Below are 22,306 nucleotides of genomic sequence, written 5' to 3' on the forward strand. Positions count from 1 at the left end.
TTTCAGGTAATAACCTCTGCCCCCAATTTCTCAGGGATGGAGTTATTTGCACTAGAAAAATGATCTGATTGGGTCTCCATTATCACATGATTCCATTGCTGATTGGTCCCCTTGGAAGGTAAGCCACACCCCGAAGTTTCTCTTAAATGTGTAATTGGAACCACCCAGCCCAAGTTCTGACTGACTTTGCAAAGTGTAATTCGAACCATTCTGACTTCAGAAAACAGAGAGGATAGAGCTCCCCAACCCAGCAAAAGTTCCTGACCCCCATCCCAGCCCAGATCCATGCCTCCCCCAGTCGATGTTCCTGACACCCTCAGCGAGTTCTTGACCCCATCCCAGCCCAAGTTCCTGACCTTATCTCCCCCACCCGCTGCCCACCCACCCCACCCTGCCATAGATGGGGCATTGCGTGTGGGTCACCAATTGTTAACAGGTTTATTGGGTATGAAGTGAATAGTGACAGTGTCGTGACTTCCAGATTTCATTCACTCCAATGATGTCCCTTGTAACATACACACTAAGCTTTCTGAGAAATCGAATGTGAGTGTAAAGGGGGTGGGGTTTGAAGAATGTGATCGGTCTTCCCTCAGTTCCCTCTCTCCCCTCCAATCCCCTCTCTCTCCCCAAGTCTCTGTCTCCTCCAGTCACTGTCTCTCTCTCTCTCGCTCTCTCCCCTCCGTGCCTCTCTCCCCCACCTCCCACCGTGTCCCTCTCTCTTTCTCTCCCCCCAGTCTCTGTCTCTCTCTCCCCCCTCCCCCATGTCTTTCTCTCCCCACCGCCCGTCTCTCTCTTTCTCCTCCCCCCCCCCGTGTCCCTCTCTCTCACCCCCCTGTCTCTCTCTCTCTTCTCCCCCAGCCCCCTGTGTCTCTCTTGCTCTCGCTCCCATCTCTCTCTCTCTCACCGCCCCCCCACCCCCCCCCTCCCCCTGTGTCTCTCTCTCTCTCTCTCGCTCCCATCTCTCTCTCTCTCACCGCTCCCCGCCCACCCCCCCCATGTCTCTCTCTCTCTCTCTCTCTCTCTCTCTCTTTCGGCCCCTCCCCCGCCACCCACCCGTTCGCCACGCCTCTCTCTTGCACAACCTCCGAAGTTTTCACTCCCACAGAAGGCCGCAAAAATGTTCCAAATAATGCAAAAACTGGAAGCAAACCCAGCTCCAGGCTCCACCGGCAGAAAACACAGTCAGAACAACGTGGTTGTTGTGGGGCCCCACTCCCGGTTCCGGGTCCGAGGAATCTGCTCATGTGTGAGAGGCATCAGGGGCGGAATCCAGGGGATACAGGCTCAGAAAAAACAGTGCAAATAATTACTCTGATTCCTTGGACGGCAGCTGTTGATGATTCTGCTATTCCCATTTACACCTCTTCTAGACCCATCTTTTGATTCTTTACTTGTCCCATTACCATCCCATTTTGCCTCGCATCATCATCCCTTTCATGATTCAATCTCTCCTGCCTTCCACCCTATCACAGACCTTCCCTTCTGTTCTTTCCTTTCATCCCCCTTTCTCTGCCGCTGTACTTGCTTAAAACTTGTTAAATCTGTAACATTTTTCAGTTCTGACAAAAGGCCATCAATCTGAAACGTTAACTCTGTTTCTCTCTCCACAGATGCTGCCTGACCTGCTGAGTATTTCCAGCATTTTCTGTTTTTAGTCCAGTAGAAGCTGGACAACTTAAAAGAAGAGTACAAAGATAAGAGATTAATATTACTGTAAGTTGGGGCATAGGTCATAAAAATATATGACAAAGACAGACAGGAAAAGACCAGCTGGTCCATTGAGTCTGTCCCACTCCACTGCATTGAAACTAGGCAACATGACCCCAAAGGCTTCCCATCTGCAGCCATGTCATTTCTCGGGAGAGGCAAAAAAATCCAATTTATAAAAAAAAAACATTGGGCCAATTCAGGCAAAAAAGACTTCTGGGAAATTCCTCTTCAAAGGCGATCAAAGTCGAGCTCCAGGAGATAATAATGGCCAACACCCAATCACCCAACACCCCTACCCCATCTTTTGTACTCAGTGACATCAGTCCCTCCAGGAACTCCCCAAAGCTCTACACTTTTCTGGAGTAAAAAGATGCATCTCCCTGCAGCTATTGTGCTAACTAAGGGTCTTTGGATTGGGTATTAATCTACTAATCCTCCTCTGAACCTTTTCCAGCGTCTCTATATCTCCAACCATATGAAGGGACCAGAACTAGACATCATGCTAGATTGGCCTAACCAAGCAATACATCCCAATATTCTATTTGCTTTCACTATAGCCTCATTACACTGGTCATGGACCTTTAGATACTCATGCACTGTAACACTTAGATCCCCTTTGCCACTCAAAACACTTTGGCCGGAATTTTCCCCTAAAATAATGGCTGGGTTTGGAGCATGAAGGCAGTTAAATTGTTAAAAATGGGATTCCACACCTGATCCCGCCTCCAACCCGCCCACTTACGGTTTTAACGGGAGCGAGACGGGGGGGCTGGGCAACCAACCTGCTCTAAGGGGGCGGAACTTTCATTTAAATATTGTAAAGAGGCTGGAAGCCTCTATTATCCTTTCCATTTTGTTTTTAACTCTACAACTGCTCAACCATCAGTGACCATGCCTTCAGCTGTTTGGGCCCTAAGCTCTGGAATTCCCTCCCTAAACCTCTCTGCCTCTCTACCTCTCTTTCCTCCTTTAAAACGTTCCCTAAAACCTACCTCTTTAAACAAGCTTTTGGTCATCTGTCTTAATCTCTTCTTTTATGGCTTGGTGTCAAATTTATCTGTTTTGTCTTGTAACACTGTTGTGAAGCGCCTTGGGATGTTTTACTATGTTAAAGGCGCTATATAAATAAAAGTAATTATTATTATTAACTGGGTGTGAGCGGGTTTCACACAATTCGTGAAACCTGGCAATTAAACTGCGGCAGGGACTGCTGCATCCAGAAGGTAAGTGGCTTTTTATCTACCTCCTGGATCCAGGGTTCCTACCAAACCCACCCCTCGCAATCGAAGACACACCACAAGGCTTCCGATCACATATCCAGGCCTCCCCCCACCCTTGCCACCATCCTTGCAATGATGCTGAGGCCGACCACAAGCCTCCGGTAGCCGGTTTCGATCCCCTATCTCACCTGCCCCCCCACCCACCACTGCCGATGTTCCAGCCAACCAAACCCCCCCCGCCGAACCCCCGATCCTCCGGCCCGCCGATCCTCCGAGCTCCCCCTGCCAATCCCCAACCTACCTCCACCCCCTCCGCCAATCTCCGATCCTCTGCCCGACCCTCCCCCCACCCCCCCCCCACACTGCCCCGCCGATCCTCCGAGCTCCCCTACCAATCCCCAACTACCCCCCACCCCCTCCGCCAATCTCCGATCCTCTGCCTGACCCTCACCCCCCCCCCCCCCACACTGCCCCGCCGATCCTCCGAGCTCCCCCTACCAATTCCCAACCACTCCCCGCCCCCTCCACCAATCTCCGACCACTGGCCGACCTTCCATCCCACCCACCACACTGCCCCGACAATCCTCTGCGCACCCCCTGCCGATTTCTGACACCCCACCCTGCTGCCATTCCCCAATCCCCGACCAAGTTCCTGCCAATCCCTGGCTGTGGCAGAAAACCAAGGCCTTGCATGCAAATCAGGCTCTGCCATTAAAGTTGGCACGATCTGCGGGGAACCTGGCCTCCTGGGTGTCCCGCCCAACTCGGAGGACCCTGTCCCCAACCGGTTTATCTGCAGAAAATTCTGGCTTTTAATTCAGAGCCCAGCATGGTATACACATGCTTGGCACTCACCCTACCCACATGCATGGCATTGCATTCATCCACATCATCATAGGCAATCCCTTGGACTTGCTTCCACTCTTAAACTGAGTCCTTAGGTGGCTGAACAGTCCAATACAAGAGCCACAGTCCCTGTCACAGGTGGGACAAATAGTCGTTGAGGGTAAGGGAGGGTGGGACAGGTTTTCCGCATGCTCTTTCTGTTGTCTGCATTTGATTTCTGCATGCTCTCGGCGATGAGACTCGAGGTGCTCAGCGCTCTCCCAGATGCACTTCCTCCACTTAAGGCGGTCTTTGGCCAGGGACTCCATTATCAACAAATGTAATCTGCCATATGGAGGTTCATTCCTCCATCGCATCAGAATCCTCCTCAAGGATTTTCACACAAACACAGATCTTCATGTCATCCGTGAACATGCGGAAATTAACCCCAAAGTCTTCATGCAGATCATTAATGTAGAATAACAGTTCTAGCATCAAACTATTGTAACCGGACTCCATGTGGCGCCACTGTAATTAATGGCAACTCTTTGCCTATGAGATAGCAACCAATTCCCAATTGAATCCAGGATCTGCCCTCCAATTTCACAGGACACTGCCATGTATAGTAACCTGTTGTGTGGCACCCTGTCAAAAGCTTTCTGAAAGTCAAAATATGTTTACAGGGCTACCTTTGTCCATCAAAGTAGTAACTTCCTACTTTTCCAGAAGCCATGTTGCATGTCCCTAATAACCCTTTCTCTGTTAAGTTGTACAGAGTATCCCTTATAATCAATTTCTAGCAACTTCCCTACAACTGGCGTCAAGCTAATAGACCCACAATTCCCCAGGTTATGACTTGTTGCCCTTTTTGAATATCAGTACAACAACAACCCTCTCTCACATCATTAGGAATGATTTCAGACTCCAGCGAGCTATGAGTAAGGGACTCGCGTAGCACAACTCCTAATTCTTTAAGCAACCTGCTGTAAATACCAAGCACAGGCAGTGGAAAGAGCGTGCAGCAAATCTGTCCCACCCACCCTTTCCCTCAACGACTATCTGTCCCACCTGTGACAGGGACTGTGGTTCCTGTATTGGACTGTTCAGCCACCTAAGGACTCATTTTTAAGAGTGGAAGCAAGCTTTACTCGATTCCGAGGGACTGCCTATGATGATGATGATGTAAATGCCTTCTGGGCCAGCAGCGTGATTTGATTTGAGGCATATATAGACATTAAGAAAAGCTATTGTTGTAAAATATACTATTGAATCACCCATAGCAGGGTTCAAATAAAACTAACATTTGTCTGGAGAGCACATTGCAGGTACTGCTCCTGAAGACAGATCAACTACTATAGATTCAGTGAGCTAGTCATGGCCACGAAGACTCAAGTTCACCAGGAAAGCTGTGACTGAGATGAACCACCTGATGAATCACCTGGCAGGGACAGTCAACCTCCTGCATTACACTATGAGCGGCAGTGAAGTCCACCACTGCCCTAAACGTTGATGGCTCAGGGACCTTCCAGCTACACACAATTGGCATCTCAGAAATCAGTTCCTCAGAAATGGGCTACATTGTTACACCACTTGTTTGTGACATCTCTACGCAACTTCTATTTTAAAAGTTTCTTTGTTCATGGGATTTGGGTGTCCCTGGCAAGGCCAGCATTTATTGCCCATCTTAATTGCCCTTGAGAAGGTGGTGATGAGTTGCCTTCATGAACAGCTGCTCTTTGTAGGTTTGGTACAACTGAATGGCTTGCTAGGTCATTCCAGAAGACAGTTAAGAGTCAACCATATTGCTGTGGATTAGGAGTCACATATAGGCCAGACCGGGTAAGGATGGCAAAATTCTTTCCTTAAAGAATATTAGTGAACCAAATGGATTTTTATGACAATCTGCTGGTTTCATGGTCACCATTACTGATACTAGCTTTTTATTCCAGATTAATTTAATTAACTGAATTTAAATTCCCCAGCTGCCATGGTGGGATTTTAACTCATCTCTCTGGATCATTAGTCCAAGCCTCTGGATTACTAGTACAGTAACATAACCACTATGCTACCATTCCCTGTCATGGTAACAGCTACAGCTAGGGTCTTCTTTGACCAGACACTTGGGGTGTTGAAGGGAGCCATCAATGGGGCCGTTACATTATGTTGCAGAGCAGACCTACAATTCTATGCTGTATATTATTGCCATGGACAGAGTTCTCATCATCAAACTGGACGATGAGCAATGACACGATATGGATGCATGGGGTGTGCAGCAGCTATCAGCAGCAAACTAGCCACTGTAGAGACAAAGTCAGGCATATGAATATCTGATTGCCAAGTTTTTCAGTGAGATCGGGAATCGGGAACAATTATTTTCTCTGGACATATTCACAATCACAGAATTGTTTTTGCCACGTACTATATATATTTTCTTTGTTTTCCTTTTGGATAACCAATTATTTTCTGCTCAATGGAAGAATGTTTGATTGCAATATATATATAAAAAAAATGAATGCACTTTATTAAATTGCGGAGTCCTAGTTGTGTTCATGGAGGACTTCACTCCCAAGTTATGCTGATATTCCAGGCAGCATAATTCAGACAGGTGAGGTTAGAAAATTGGGCTGCACTTCGGCTGGATGCTGAAAGTGCCCACTGAAATTTGGGCATGCGTTACTAAAAATAAGGCAGTAATGACATCCTATGACACATTTTCTGTCATCACCATTATAGTACATAAGAACATAAGAAATAGGAGCAAGAGTCGACCATTTGGCCCCTCGAACCTGCTCTGCCATCTAATAAGATCATAGCTGATCTGATCTTGAGCCCAGTTCCACTCCCACTCCCCATAACCCTTGACTCCCTTATCGTTCAAAAATCTGTCTATCTCCACTTTAAATATATTCAGTGACCCAGCCTCCACAGCTCTCTGGGACAGAGAATCCCACAGATTTACAACCCTCTGAGAGAAGACATTCCTCCTCATTTCCATTTTAAATGGGCGGCCCCTTATTCTGAAACTATGCCCCCTAGTTCTAGATTTCCCAACGAGGGGAAACATCCTCTCTGCATCCATCTACCTTGTCGAGCCCCCTCTGTATCTTATATGTTTCAAAAGATCACCTCTCATTCTTCTAAACTCCAATGAGTATCGGACCAACCTACTTACCTATCTTCATAAGTCAACCCCTTCATCTCAGGAATAAATCTAGTTAACCTTCTGTGAACTGCCTCCAATGCAAGTATATCCCTTCTGTACTCCTAGTAATGCTGGATGTAAGAAATGCCTGCATACAACAGGTGTCTGTGTTTGTTAGGGTTAGCGGAGATTCAATAAAAATTAAAATGCCCATGGTGCAGTCAGCGGAGGGGAGATTGTAGAATCATAGAATCATACAGCACAGAAGGAGGCCGTTTGGCACTTTCAATGCGATTTCGCCTATGGAGGCAGGAGCGAGGCGGCAACGTAGGTAACGGGTTCCAAACCCACTGCTGGCTCCAGCCCACTCGGTACAAGTGATTTTATGTTGATAGAGCTTGTTACATAGGATTACATACATAGGATTCCATAGGATATACGTCACAGAAACAGGTCACTCAGCCCAAAAAGTCCATGCAGGCGTTTATGCTCCACTTGAGCCTCCTCCCATCTTTCATTATCTAAATCTATCAGCATTCCCTCGAATTCCCTTCTCCCTCATATGCTTGTGTAGCCTCCTCTTAAACGCATCTATACTATTCGCTTCAAACACTCCCTGTGGTAGCGAGTTCCACATTCTCACCACTGATTGGGTAAAGACGTTTCTTCTGAATTCCCTATTGGATTTCTTGGTGACTATCTTATGTTGATGGCCTCTAGTTATGCTCTTCCCCACAAGTGGAAATATTCTCTCTGTATCCACTCTATCAAAACCTTTCATAATTTCAAAGACCTCTGTTAGGTCACCCTTTTTTCAAAAGAAAAGAGACTCAGCCTGTATATTCTTTCCTGATATGTATACTCTCGCATTTCTGGAATCAACCTTGTAAATCTTTTCTACACCCTCTCCAGTGCCCCTATATCCTTTTTATAATATGGCAACTAGAACTGTATGCAGTACTCTAAGTGTGGTCTAACCAAGGTTTGATACAGGTTTAACTTAACTTCACTACTTTTCCATTCTATCCCTCTAGAAATGAACCCGAGTGCTTTGTTTGCTTTTTTTTGCTTTTGCTAACCCGTGTCTCAACTTTTAGTGATTGGTGGATTTGTTCCTCTACCCTACCTAGACTCTCACCCTCCAAGTAATACGTGACCTCCGTATTCTTCCTGCCAAAATGTAATACCTCATAATTATCTATGTTGAACTTAATTTGCCAATTATACGCCCATTCTGCAAGTTTATTAATGTCCTCCTGTAATTTTTTGCAGTCCTCCTCAGCATTTATTAACCGCCCCCCCAAACTTGGTGTCATCCGCAAATTTAGAAATTGTGTTTGTAATTCCAAAGTCTAAATCGTTAATGTAAGTTATGGTCCCAGCACCGATCCTTGTGGATCACCACTACCCACCTTCTGCCACTGTGACTAGCTATCCTGTGCTCCCACTCCCTGCTTTCTGTCTTCAAGTCAGCTAGCTATCTATTCTGCTACTTGTCCCTTGACTCTGCATTCTCTGACTTTGTTTATCAGTCTATTATGGGGTACCTTATCGAAGGCCTTTTGAAAATCTAGATAAATTACATCTATTGCATTACGATTGTCTACTCTCTCTGTTACCACTTCCACAAATTCAATAAGGTTGGTCAAGCCAGACTGTCACTTTTGAAATCCATGCTGACTATTCATTAATATATTTTTGGTTTCTAGATGTTCTTCCATTTTCTCCTTTAGTAGGGATTCCATTATTTTTCCTACCACCGATGTTAAGCTGACTGCTCTATAACTCCCTGGATCTATTGGGCTGGATGTTAGGCTTTTCCATTTTCGGGACGAAAATGAAGGCAGGGCGGGAAAGTTATCAGCTGGGAATAGTCTGCACTTTGGTAAGGTATTTATGCCATCTGGACCCTGCGTCAGGGGACGCAGCGCGAAGTGAGGCGTTGTACACTTTTCAAAAAAAATAGGAAACTCGCAAACTCGTGCACTGTCGGGCCGTATGCACTCGGAGAGAGGCTTGGGAGGGGGGCAAGGGGGAGGAGGGGGGAGAATGGGAGACGGGGGGAGAAAACCTAAAAAAAACCCCACAAAAACATTCCATAAACATTGTCCATGCCACCACAACACAAATTAAAAGAACAAATACTCACACTTACCTTCCTCACCGCCTCCGGCATGGCTGGACCGCACAGATTTCCCAGGCAGTCAGTAAGGGTGTACTGTCGGGCAGACGGATCGGGCAAGTGACTAAACTACTGCTGGTGTCGCAACGAGAGGCATTGCACACCTGATGCAGCTCTTCCCAGCGGTGCTGCTGAGCGCCGCCGTAAAAACAGACCAGAGGATTGCGACGGGGTGCAGGAGATCTGAACGCCGCCTTTCATGCCGCTCCGGGGCGAAACACAGAACACAAAGGACCGCAAAATCCAGCCCATTCTATCCCCCTTCTTAAATATTGGTATTATCATATTCATTCATAGGCGGTCCCTCGAAACGATGAGGACTTGCTTCCACGCCAAAAAGGATAAGTTCACAGGTGTTTCAATGAAGGACCCGAACTACATCCTGAAGGGTGGAAGTTGCCTGTGCATGGATTTTTTTAACGTGTGGTGGCCGCTGCACCACACGGTCTTGGTCCAGTGGCAAGGATTACCCAAAATGACTCTGCTGCGCAGACCCAGTGTGCACACATATCGCAGTGTGGGCTGGCCCGTGCTGCCCCTGGGCCCCTGGCCCCGAATTCATGCCTCCCCTGGGCCTCGATCATGTCTCTCTACAGTCTTTCGCCACTCCTTCGCCCGATCTCGCCCCTCTGGCTGTATCTGCCCATGCTCCAATCACCGACCTGGACCTTGCTGACATCACTCTTCGCTGCCGTTGCCCTCCTGCATCAGCTCACACTGCTCCCTGAAGCAGTATGCCTCCACGCTGCTCCCAAGCCGCCCGCCGCTCCCCCCATGGCCCTGACATGCTGCCAGTGCTCCCACGCAGGTCGGGGCCATCACACCACTCCCGGGCCACTCGTTGCTCCTTTTATGGCCCCGACCTGCGGTATTATATAAGTCCTCTGGCACTACACCTTGTTCTAACGATTTGTTAAATATGTGTCATAATGCCTCTACTATCTCTTCCCTAGATTCTTTGAAATTGAGTGGATGCAATCCATCCAGACCCGTGTTTTATCCTCTTTGAGTTTGATTAGTTTATTTAATATATCCCCTTTTTAAATTTTAAATGCACTTATCTCATTACTAATCTCATCATCCAATGTCACGTCCACTTGTTTTATCTCCCTGGTAAATACTGAAGCAAAATAATTATTTTATATTTCTGCCATCTCTCTATCGTTACCTGTGGTATTAGCTCCTGTCTCCCTTAATGGTCCTATTCTCAACCTAACCTTCCTTTTTTTATTGATGTGCCTGGAAAATATTTTACTTTTTTGTTTTATGTTCCTCGATAATTTAATTTCATAGTTTCTCTTTGCCTTCCGAATTGTTCTTTTGTTAAGCTCGCTCAGCAAGTTTCCCAGCCAAATAAAAGGAAGCGGGTCCGATGATGTAATTTGATGACATGTCATCATCTAGTTTCCTTAAAGGGGTCATGTGCAAATTGATTTTGACAGTTATGCTGTGAGTGTTCTACAGCATTGAGGTGCTGGAAACACAGAAAGGCATTGCACAGAGGTGCAGGGTTGGAGACAGGCTCTCCCATGACTCCCTTCATATGCTTATGGAGGGAATCACTGCACGCAGGGAGGTTCTCTTTCCTTCCAATGGATGGAAGAGAACTCCCCAGGAGACCAACGCAGCCTGGTTGCACATTGCACAGGAGGGCACACGCAGGGATGTCATCAGGATGACCTGGCAGCAGTGGTGCAAACCTTTCAATGATCTCAGTAGATCACAAAATGTTACTGCAAAGCCACTCAACCTCATCCTGCTGTGCCACTCATCACATCCCCATCACTCTGCCTTCCCGACCTTACTCCTGCACATCGTTACTCACACCAACTTACCTTGCACCTCCACCCATACCTCTCTCTATATCTACATTATTACACCCCCATCTCACTAGCCACCCCTCACACTCATCCTCATCCTCGTGCAAGCATACCAACTAACAACACACAAGGGTAGGCACTTGGGTGTTTTTGGCAATGCTCATGTAAAGTTTCTGTTAATGTGTTGTCAAACATTTAAATCTTTATTTTCAACACTTTGCATTCTTGGACAGATTTGTGTGCACCTTTGGAAGTGGCTTAGTGAGTTGCAGTGAATGGTGAGACATAATGGTAACTCCCAATGGTGATGAGTGTGAAAGGAATGGCTTGGACATTGTAGGGATTCTTTATGGAGCTGGTGTGGGGTGGTGTCAAACTGGTGCATCATGTGACAGCCAGGGTGTACAGCGCCAAGTGAAGTAAATCTGGCCATGGTGAGGCCATCCCTGGCGTCCCGGGCAGCAATGTGGTCGGGTGGTGATGCCCTGTGTCTGTTGCAGTATTTGTTGACTGCAGAGAAAGTTGGTGTTGTTGTTGGTGCTCCTGGTGTGCCCGGTGCTGCTGGTGTTGGGGCTGATCATGGTGGGATTCTGAGGACCAAGGTGAGATAGTTTCAAGTGCACTAATGCTCATGTAATGGATGGCAGGTGATGTACAGATGACAGAAGTGATCTGTCAATGGTGAGAGAGGTTGTGCCAACAAGATGACACTGGATAGAGAATTTACTCCAAAGATTTGCAACCTGCATAAAGGTCAATGTGCCTTCCAAATGCAGTAAGCAAGAGATTCTGATCTTGGAAAGTGAACAGCTGTGAGATGGGAGCTTTTATAGCTGTCAGGTAATGAAATGAATTCATTTTAATGCAACTCCCGATGTTCGTACCTGACATGATTCCCGAGCAATGGCAACCTCATAGAAAACCTGGGAAAATAGTAATTTGACCTCAATATTTTGTTTAATAGACTTCTAACAAGGTTTTAATCTGCTAAATTGCCTCCCCCGCCGCTGTGTGTCAGGTCTGTTCAGCGTTGACAGACCCGACACCTGTTAAAGTAGCGACAGCCTCGCCCCACTGTCAATCATTTCAAATTTCACAGCTGACCCTCATCCGATCCTGTCCTCTAAGCGGCAGCAAAATTCCAGCCTTTGTGTCTATGGCAGCTCTTTGAAAGAGCTATCCAACTAGTCCCAACCCCCTGATCTTTCCACACAGCCCTGCAATTTTTTCCCGTATAACCATTTGCGCTCCATGAATGATACTTCAAGGGAAATGTTGCAGTAACTGGGTGCTTTTTTTGGTCATGAGGAAGACCATCCCTTTAAGCTGCCACAGATGCAAGAGTCCTGCTGCAGCAGAGATTTTCCATACATCCCACCCCCAGCATGACAGGTTTCCCAGCAGTAAACCTACTAGGAGCCCACCAAATAAAATTGTACTTGGCCCTGGAAAATTCATCAAAATCAGCAGGGCAGCAGTTGAGTGGATAGAGGCTTCACCACACAACACTTACACCAGGATCTCGGCCTACATGTTTAGTGTGCTGTGCACTCACCTATGCCTCTTGGATGTCATGAGCTTTTCTACCAGGTTACAGCTGTGCCTCTGCAGCATTGACTGTGCCCATGAAAACATCTTCCTATTGAATGTCTCACCTTCCAGCAACAAATAGGATTAAATTGAGGATCAAATTGATTTAAGGAATAAACATCAATAGTGGCTGAAGATGCCTATCAGCTCTGGAAGAAACATTTTTAAGATTAATTTTTCATTCTTTTATCCTACTCATGCCAGGGAAAATAATTTTGTCTTGTAAAGCAGAGTCTTAGAGGTGTTTTATAAATTATGTTCTTTTACATTAAGAAACAATTCACTCACAAAAGTAGCTTTTCCTGCAATGTGGAGAGGGATTGGTTAAGTATATGAAACAGCTGTTGTTGGTGGGCTATTTCGGGTTAATCAAAAACATCACAGAAAGTGTCACTTTGGAAACATTGTGCATTCTACAAGTTGAACTGCATATGGTTAGGGGTTACTGTGAAACTGGCTAATTTTACTTCCCCAGCTAGAATGATTCATGGAAGAAAAGTGTCCACTGTGAAATAAATCACCTGCTTCCAGAAAGTTATCAGCTGTGTTTAATGACATTGCAATGAGCACAGAACTGACCCAAGTGGCCATTTCACAAAATGGCTTGAGGCTTCCTGATGTAGCTCCCACTGTGGGCAAAAGAAAATGCTTACATTGCAGAAACCATGTGAATGACCTCACCACTGTGTGCAGTAACAGCCATATTCATTCTGAACTGAACTTTCTAAACATTTGGGTGGAAAGCAGCGATATAAGCCAAATTGTAATTAGGCATGCTGGTTTATGGAACATTTCTAATCATCTTTCATTTATCTGGCATTGGTAACGTGCCCAGAACTTGAATATATTAAGGTGACACTGCCTCATTAACACATACCGCTCATAATGTTAAACATCGTTTTTTTACTGTTATGGTTCCTGGTTTCAAACATTAGCACTTGGCCCTTATTTTTCTAGCCAATCAAATTTACATTTCACTTTAATTTTTCCATTCCAAAATGCAAGTGATATTCTCAGCGCTATTCTGAAAACTTACTTATAATCCACTATTTCGTCAATTTTGATTGACATTGGATTTTAAATTTGATTTGACTTTAGTAATAGCATAATTGTGCATATTCATGTGATTGTAATTGCGTTGAAGTAGTGAGAACTCCCATTATATCTGAGACTACATGAGACTAGTGCAGTTAATCTAATGCATGTGGGCCAGCAGAGTAACAGAGAAAGCTGTTGAAGGTTTTGAGGATGTAGTTATTCCGGACAGAACTGGGATTTCTACAACAATTTCATTCTGTTTTGGATTCCCTGCAGTTTCTTCCTTTGAGGGCCTCTTGAATAAAATCCCCAGCATTACAACAATTTTGAAATTAAAGGGTTGCCATTTACAGTGGAATGCTGTTCCAGTTAATGTACTCAGATGAAATAGTTGCACACAATAGTAATGGCTATTCTCAGTCTGAGAGCAAGAATATGAGTATTGGCAACATTCTTTATATCCTGATTTCTTTATTAAAATTACAATTGAATCATAATATAAATAGTAAATAAAAACCTTTATAAGGTTTATCAATACATAAGAGGTATAAAGAAATCTCTTTCACAGATCGACATAGAATGCCCTATCAGAAACAGCAATGGACGAAAAATCCAAAATAGCTTTTAAAAGGGAAAGAGAGAATTTTAACGGGGTAAAGGACCGTAAAGGGTAAAAGGGGAATAGGATTACGTGGCTAACTCTTTCAGACAACGAGCACAGGCAAAGTTGTACACATGGTTTCATTCTGTATTATAATATTCTATGATATACAATTATGTACAAATAATCTTGGTACTGAGTGGTGTGGGGGAATTCAGACATTTGCTTGTTCATAACCATTTTATTTAGAGAAGTATAAAAGGTACATACGATGGTATTTACAGATTTCATCTGCACTTCAGTCTCAGGGATGTCATGAGGGTGGGAACTTGTTCGAACTTCAAGTCAGTGGGACACTTTGTCACTGTGTATATATACATATGTGGTATCATCTTGTTACAATTATACCAATCCTAAATTACAAAAGTCCCTGGGGTAGAAATTGCCTCCTGCCCGAAACGGAGCGCTCCCAACCCATTTTGATGATTTTTACCACAACTGCGGTTCAGGTCGTCTCTTCAGCGACATTCGGCTCTTTGTTTATTTTTCTCTCCGATCCGGAACTTGACCATAATGGGGGCGGTGACTACACCTGAGGGGCAAAGATGCAGCAGTGACAGCAACTGAGGGGCGGAAGTTGGGTGCGGAGCGGAGTGACCGTCGCGATGACATCATCACGGGTGCTGCGTCACCACAGCTCTCTCCTTCACTTAAAGGGGAGAGCCTCCGCGGTGATAAAACTTTGGGCCACTGGGCCACCAGGGAGGGGTTCGGCTGGACCAGCCCGGGGCATATTTGTCAGGCTGATGTGACAGTCGGCCAACCAAAAAAAAACATGGCGATATTGGCAGTGCGCTTTCCTCTTTAAGGGAAGCCGCACCGCCGCTGCAGAAGGCCACAGCCTCACTGAACCACCGGGAAAAAGCTTGTTTTGGCACTGCCAGACGGGCCGAAGATTTTCCATGGGGAATGTCGCCGTTGGGGGGTCAGATTGGTGGTGCGCATGGTGATGACGTGCTTAAGACGGATCAGTAGCAGCGGAGCGGTAATGGAGGGGATTGGGGCACCGCCAGGAAAAGTCGGGAGGGCAATTGGGCTATCAGCGGCCATTCCACAAAACTTTGGCGGCCTCTCCACTCCACAGCGTGGCCACCGATTTGTGGTGTTAACAGGCCTTAAGGAGAGGGACAATTTCAGCCCCCTTTTCTTCTTTAATCTCTCTCTTCAACTCTTTTAAGTTATATTTTCTTGTTCAATCTAATGTAATGTAACCTTTTTTTAACTAAAAAATAAGCTTTAAAACAATTCTCTTACCTGTTTTATCCTTTTCTGGCTCCCACAATTCATTTTGGAAATGGGAGCAACCTCCAAAAAAAATTGACATTTAATTGGTTGAAAACTGCATCCACAGGTTAGTTTATCAGCCAATTGAATGTTAAAAATATAAAGATTTGATATAGAAAGACACAATTAACTAAGAAGGATTGTCACCACAGAATTTACCCAGTGGTCATCCCTGAAGCATGATTATGCCCAAACTAGTTAATTCAACTACAGTGTGTTAAGAGTTGATACAAAGAAGAGTAACAAGTCTGTTTTCTTATCAGTGCAGAGATGTGGCGACTTTCCTAGGCATACCTTACAAGTGCTTTGTACAGGCTCAAATGATCCCAGAAGGTGACTGTTATGTCTTAAATAATGCAATGTGACTGAGTACTGTAGACGTGAGTAAGTGTGACCTTAATCTCTTTATTCTGACTCCAGAGTACTGATACAGCATGGGAGGTCTGCTTATATACAATGCTCCCAATGGATGCTGGGATCCCTTGGGACCCCAACAGATATGCCCTCTGGTGGCGGTAGAATGCTGGTTACATAGGGTTGCATACATAACATCACTCCCTCCCAAATTCAATAGTACACTTATTTACAGAGTGAGACAATCTGGGGCTTTCCGCTCCCTAGTCGACTGTCTCGGTACAAATGCAGATGCAGGTGAGTTGGTTGGGCCTTCGCTGGGCTGCTGCACAGCTGGTCTTGCTGGGCTGCTGGGAATGATGAGTTCAGCTTCGTGGTCAACTGTGATGTCAGTTGCCACTTGTGTGTGTGTATCGGAGGGTCGAAGTTGGTGGTATCCTCTTCAGGTTGCTCGTGGCTGTCTGTGAATCACAGTTTGGTTTGGTCCAAATGCTTTCTGCAAGTTAATCCATTTGCGAGTTTGACCTGAAACACTCTACTCCCTTCTTTGGTTATGACAGTGCCAGCGAGCCATTTGGGACCATGTCCATAGTTGAGTACAAATACAGGGTCATTGACTTCAATATCGCGTGACGAATTTGCGCGATCATGGTACATGCTTTGTTGATGTCGTCTGCCCTCGATATGAACATGGAGATCAGGGTGGACTAGAGAGGGCCTTGTTTTGAGTGCCCTTTTCATGAGCAGCTCGACTGGGGGAACCCCGGTGAGCGAGTGGGGTCTAGTGCGGTAGCTGAGCAGGACTCGGTAGCTGCAGGGAGCCTTCCGACACGCGTTTCAAGCTTTGCATGATGGTTTGGACTGCCTGTTCTGCCTGGCTATTGCATGCGGGCTTGGATGGGGCAGATGTGATATGCTTGATCCCATTGCGGGTCACGAATTCCTTGAATTTGGCACTGATGAAGCATGGTCCGTTGACAAGGACATCCGGCAGGCCGTGCGTGGCAAACATGGCTCATAGGTTTTCGATGGTGGCAGTGGATGTGCTTACAGACATTATCACACACTCAATTCATTTTGAATAAGCATCCACAACAACCAAGAACATTTTGCCTAGAAACGAGCCAGCGAAGTCAACGTGGATCTTAGCCCACAGTTTGGAGGGCCATGACCACAAACTTAGCGGTGCCTCCCTGAGTGCATTGCTCAGTTGAGAACAAGTGTTGCATTGGCGCATGCAAGACTCCAAATCTGAGTCGATGCCGGGCCACCACACATGGGATCTGGCTATAGCTTTCATCATTACTATGCCTGGGTGGGTACTGTGTAGGTCGTGTATGAACATTTCCCTGACTTTCTTGGGCAAACCATGTGATTACCCCACAAAAGACAGTCCGCCTGTATGGACATTTCGTCTTTATGCCGCTGGAACGGCTTCATCTCTTCATGCATCGCCGCTGGGACACTGGACCAGCTCCCATGGAGGACACAGTTTTTTACAAGGGACAGTAAAGGATCCTGGCTGGTCCAGGTCCTGATCTGGCGGGCCGTAATGGGTGACTTTACGTTTTCAAATGCATCTATCACCAAGAGCAAGTCTGCAGGCTGTGCCATTTCCACCCCGGTGATGTGCAATGGTAGCTGACTGAGGGCGTTATAGTTATATGCAGACAGCGTGAGCGCCCATCTTTGGATGCGAGCAGAGACATTGGTATTGATATTTTTGCTCTCTGAAAATAGCGATATGAACGGCTTATGGTCAGTTTCTAACTCGAACTTAAGCCCAAACAAATAATGATGCATTTTTTTTTACCCCGTGTACACATGCCATGGCTTCTTTTTCAATCATGTTGTAAGCCCTTTCGGCCTTGGACAAGCTCCTGGACGCATAAGTGACCGGTTGCAATGTTCCCGATTCGTTTGCTTGTTGTAACACATACCCGACCCCGTACAAAGACGCATCGCAAGCTAGCACTAAACGTTTACATGGGTCATTCAGAACAAGCAGTTTGTTAGAATATAATAGATTTCAGGCTTTCTCAAAAGCTGTCTCTTGTGATTTCCCCCATACCCAGTCATCTCCCTTACGTAGCAACACATGTAGAGGTTCTAGCAAGGTGCTTAACCCAGGTAGGAAATTACCAAAATAATTGAGGAGTCCCAGGAACGACTGCAGCTCCGTCACGTTCTGTGGTCTCGGCGCATTCTTGATGGCCTCCGTCGATGGGTCTTATGCCGTCTGCCGTGATTCTTCTCCCTAACAACACGACCTCTGGCGTCAGGAAGACACACTTCAAGCGTTTCAACCAGAGTCCCACACGATCTAGCCGACTTCGAACCTCTTCCAGGTTCTTCAAGTGTTCGATGGTGTCCCGACTTGTGATCAATATGTCGCCCTGGAAGACCACAGTGTGCGGAACCGATTTAGCAGACTCTCCATGTTCCTTTGACAAATGGCCGCGGTCGATCGAATCCCAAATGGGCATCTATTGTAGATGAACAGACCTTTATGCATGTTGATGCAGGTGAGGCCTTTTGAAGATTCCGCCAGCTCCTGCATCATGTAGGCCGAGGTCACGTCCAACTTCGTGACCGTCTTTCCTCCTGCCAGCATCGCAAATAGGTCATCTGCCTTGGGTAGCGGCTACTGGTCCTGCAGCAAAAAACAGCTAATCATTACTTTATAGTCCCCACAAATTCTGACCGTGCCATTGCCCTTGAGAACCGGAACAATCGGACTGACCCACTCGTTGAACTCCACTGGCATGATGATGCCCTCTTGTTGCAGCCTGTCTAGCTCGATCTCCACTTTCTCTCGCATCATATATGGCGCCACCCGTGCCTTGTGGTGGATGAGTTGTGTACCGGGAATCAAGTGGATCTGCACCTTCGCCCCCCGTGAAACTTCCGGTGCCTGGCTCAAACAACGACGGAAACTTGCTCAGAACCTGGGCACATGAGGCATTGTTGATGGACGAAAGCGCTTGGATGTCGTCCCGGTTCCAGCGGATTTTTTCCCAGCCAGCTTCTGCCGAATAGTGTGGGGCCATCTCCTGGTACAATCCATAGTGGGAGTTCGTGCACTGCTCCATCATAGGAGACTTTTACTGCTGCGCTGCCAATTACAGGGATCAGCTCTTTAGTGTAAGTTCTCAACTTGGTATGAATAGGGCTCAGCTTGGGCCTGTGTGCCTTGTTGCACCACAGCCTGTCAAAGACCTTTTTGTTCATGATGGACTGACTTGCACCTGTGTCAAATTCCATGGATACTTGAATTCCATTCAGTTCAACTTTTAACATGATTGGTGGAGATTTCATGGTGAAGGTGTGTACCCCATACACTTCTGCCTCCTCGGTTTGAGTCTTTAGTTCAGTTTGATCCGCAATGGATTGGTCTTCCTCTGTAACGTGGTGGTTTGCAGGGTTTGCAGCTCATCTGTACATTTGCTGGAGGTGTTCCATTGTTCCACAGCCTTTGCACGCATAGTGTTTGAAGCGGCATTGATGGGTTCGATGATCACCTCCGCAGCGTCAACAAGGCGTTAATTGCCTCGCATTAATGCTTGATGGTGGACTCTGGGTCATCTGAGGTCGTGCAGCTGCAGGCGTGTACGTTCTGCCATATGCATTCCTGCCTGAAAATGACATTACTTTGTGTACAGTACTTGCCGATGCATCTTTATGCTGCAAAATTTGTTTGGTGTTATCGCTGGTGGACATAAATGCCTGGGCTATCGTTATGGCTTTGCTCAGGTTCGGTGTTTCAACATCAATTGTTTGCGAAGGATAACCTCATGGCCAATGTAAAGCACAAAAAAGCCTCTTAGCATTTACTCCAGGAATCCATCGAATTCGCACTGTCCTGCAAGGCGCCTTAGTTCGGCGACGTAGCTCGCCACTTCCTGCCGTTCAGACCGTTGACATGTGTAATATCGATATATTGCCATAAGAACGCTCTCCTTCGGCTTTAGGTGATCCCGGACCAGTATACACAATTCTTCATACGATTTGGTTGTTGGCTTTACCGGAGCAAGAAGATTCTTCATGAGGCCATAGGTTGTTGCCCCGCAGATGGTGAGGAGGATCACCCTTCATTTGGCAGCATTCACACTCCCTTCCAGCTCATTGGCCATGAAGTATTGGTCGAGTCGCTCCATGAAGGCTTCCCAATCGTCACCTTCTGAGAATTTCTCCAGGATACCAACAGTTCTCTGCATTCTCTGCATGGTTTGTTATCTCGTCGCCAGTTGTTATGACTTAAATAAAGCAATGTGACTGAGTACTGTAGACATGAGTAAGTGTGACCTTAGTCTCTTTTATTCTAACTCCAGAGTACAGGTTGGAGGCCTGCTTATATACAGTGCTCCCAAGGGATGCTGGGATCCCTTGGGACTCCAACAAATATGTCCTCTGGTGGCAGTAGAATGCTGGTTACATAGGGTTGCATACATAATAGTGACCACATTCAGACAGATATCATCCTTTCAGAAGAAAAGGAGACTCCAATGTAGCATTTCCTCACAATGTGTGTCCCTGGTTTTAAATTCAAACAATAAATTCTTCCCTTGAACTTCAAGAAAGCTCTTTGTGGTTCATTACAAAGCAATCTTCAAACACAATTGTATTTTATTTTTTTCTATTGCAAATTCAGTGAGGTTGCTGAGATGCCTCAGTTGCTGTGAGGAGCAGCCCTTGCTAATAATTAAGCATTAGCGTCCTATAATTGGTTCAGTACTATTCTCCTGATGTGGTGTCTGCAAATTCACATTGGATTATGCAACAACAAAGGCTGATTGGGTGGAAGCCATACTTAAATCTAAGGTTTAAAGACTGTCTTATGAGGTTGAAAGGACTGGTCAATTCTTGATTCCTAATTAGGCATTAATTAGTAGCAATAATTAACTGACGCATCAGTCAAGCGTAAAGGCTCCTTTCAGGAGTTGGATTTGCAAACATAATAGTGAGATATATTTCAAACTCATTTATAGGCAGAAAACTTTGGGGGTTTTGTTAAGCAAAATGTAAGGAGGTAGGTTAGAATCTTTTTAACCAAAATGACTGAGAGCAGACAACAACAACTGACATTTATGTAGCACCTTTAATGCAGTAAAATGCCCCAAAGCTTCAAAGGAGCTTTATCAAAATTTTTTTTACATCGAGTCACATAAGAAGATATTAGAACAGATGACCAAAATCTTGGTCAAAGAGGTAGGTTTTAAGGAGCTCCTTAAAGGAAGTAAGAGAGAGGTAGCGAGACATACAGCCTTAGGGAAGGAATTCCAGAGTTTAGGGCCGAGGCAGCTGAAGTCACGGCCACCAATGATGGAGTGATTAAAATCAGAGCGCAGAGATCTTGGAGGGTTGCAGGACTGGAGGCGATTACAGAGATAGGGAGAGGCATATCAATGGTTATAAAATTATTTACAGCCCTCATCACTCCTTTCGCTAATCCTTTTTGCTTGCTCTCTCTCCTTGCTTGAATAAACATGTACTGGTGTTTTTTTCCCCTTGAAATGGTCCTTGCAGTGTGGATTGCCCCCAGATGATTGTTATACTATTAAGCTCTTTCTACCCATAAGTCTCTGCATAAATGGAAGGATCAGATTTTGTGTTCCTATGTCACCAGCAGGGCATGATTCCCACTATGGCAAAGTTAAGTGTCGTGGGCTTACAGCTAGAGAAGCTCCCAGAATTTGTCCTTTCAGTGAATAAACGTTATTGAAGGAGGCGATTCTCAAGAAAGTGGCAATGTTTTGGGGCAGAGGGAAATCTTCCAAATAGAAACAGTGTCCAACAAGTTGGCCAGTCATGTGAATGCTGTCACTTCTGTGCGAATGAGAAGGATATTCTCCAAACTGAGGAAAAATACAAAGGTAGAGAGGTTAATTAGTGCCCACTAAAAGCAATGGGATGATGTACTACGCATGTACCAAGCACTCAGCCGAGTGCAAAGGGATATAGCCAGGCTAAGTGAGTAGGCAAACGTTTGGCCGATGGAGTATAATGTGGGAAAGTGTGAGGTTATCCACTTTGGCAGGAAAAATAAAAGAGCAAATTATTATTTAAATGGAGAGAAACTACAAAATGCTGCAGTACAGGGGGACCTGGGGGTTCTTGTGCATGAAACACAAAAAGTTAGTATGCAGGTACAGCAAGTGATCGGGAAGGCAAATGGAATGTTGACCTTTATTGCAAGGGGGATGGAGTATAAAAGCAGTGAAGTCTTGCTACAACTGTACAGGGTATTGATGAGACCACACCTGGAGTACTGCATACAGTTTTGGTCTCCTTATTTAAGGAGGGGAATACTTGCATTGGAGGCAGTTCAGAGAAGGTTCACTTGGTTGATTCCTGAGATGAAGGGGTTGACTTATGAAGGAAGGTTGAGCAGGTTGGGCCTATACTCATTGGAGTTTAGAAGAATGAGGGGATCTTTTTGAAACATATAAGATACTGAGGGGGCTCGACAAGGTAAATGCA

The 22,306-nt window shown here is 45.8% G+C and overlaps 1 long non-coding RNA gene across 3 annotated transcripts in view; it reads left to right on the forward strand.

The window, feature by feature from the left end:
• The window catches only part of LOC139272619 (uncharacterized), a 166,547-nt gene that overhangs the window by 90,373 nt on the left and 53,868 nt on the right, over positions 1-22,306 (forward strand). The window contains exon 1 of one of the 3 annotated variants that reach the window (XR_011594914.1): positions 1,606-1,713. The exons of the other annotated variants lie outside the window; for them this stretch is intronic. This is a non-coding gene — a long non-coding RNA (uncharacterized lncRNA). Of the gene's footprint in view, positions 1-1,605; positions 1,714-22,306 lie in introns of those variants that run through there. 3 annotated transcript variants of the gene reach the window in all.

This window comes from Pristiophorus japonicus, chromosome 9 (assembly GCF_044704955.1).
Source record: "Pristiophorus japonicus isolate sPriJap1 chromosome 9, sPriJap1.hap1, whole genome shotgun sequence".
Lineage (NCBI taxonomy): Eukaryota > Metazoa > Chordata > Chondrichthyes > Pristiophoridae > Pristiophorus > Pristiophorus japonicus.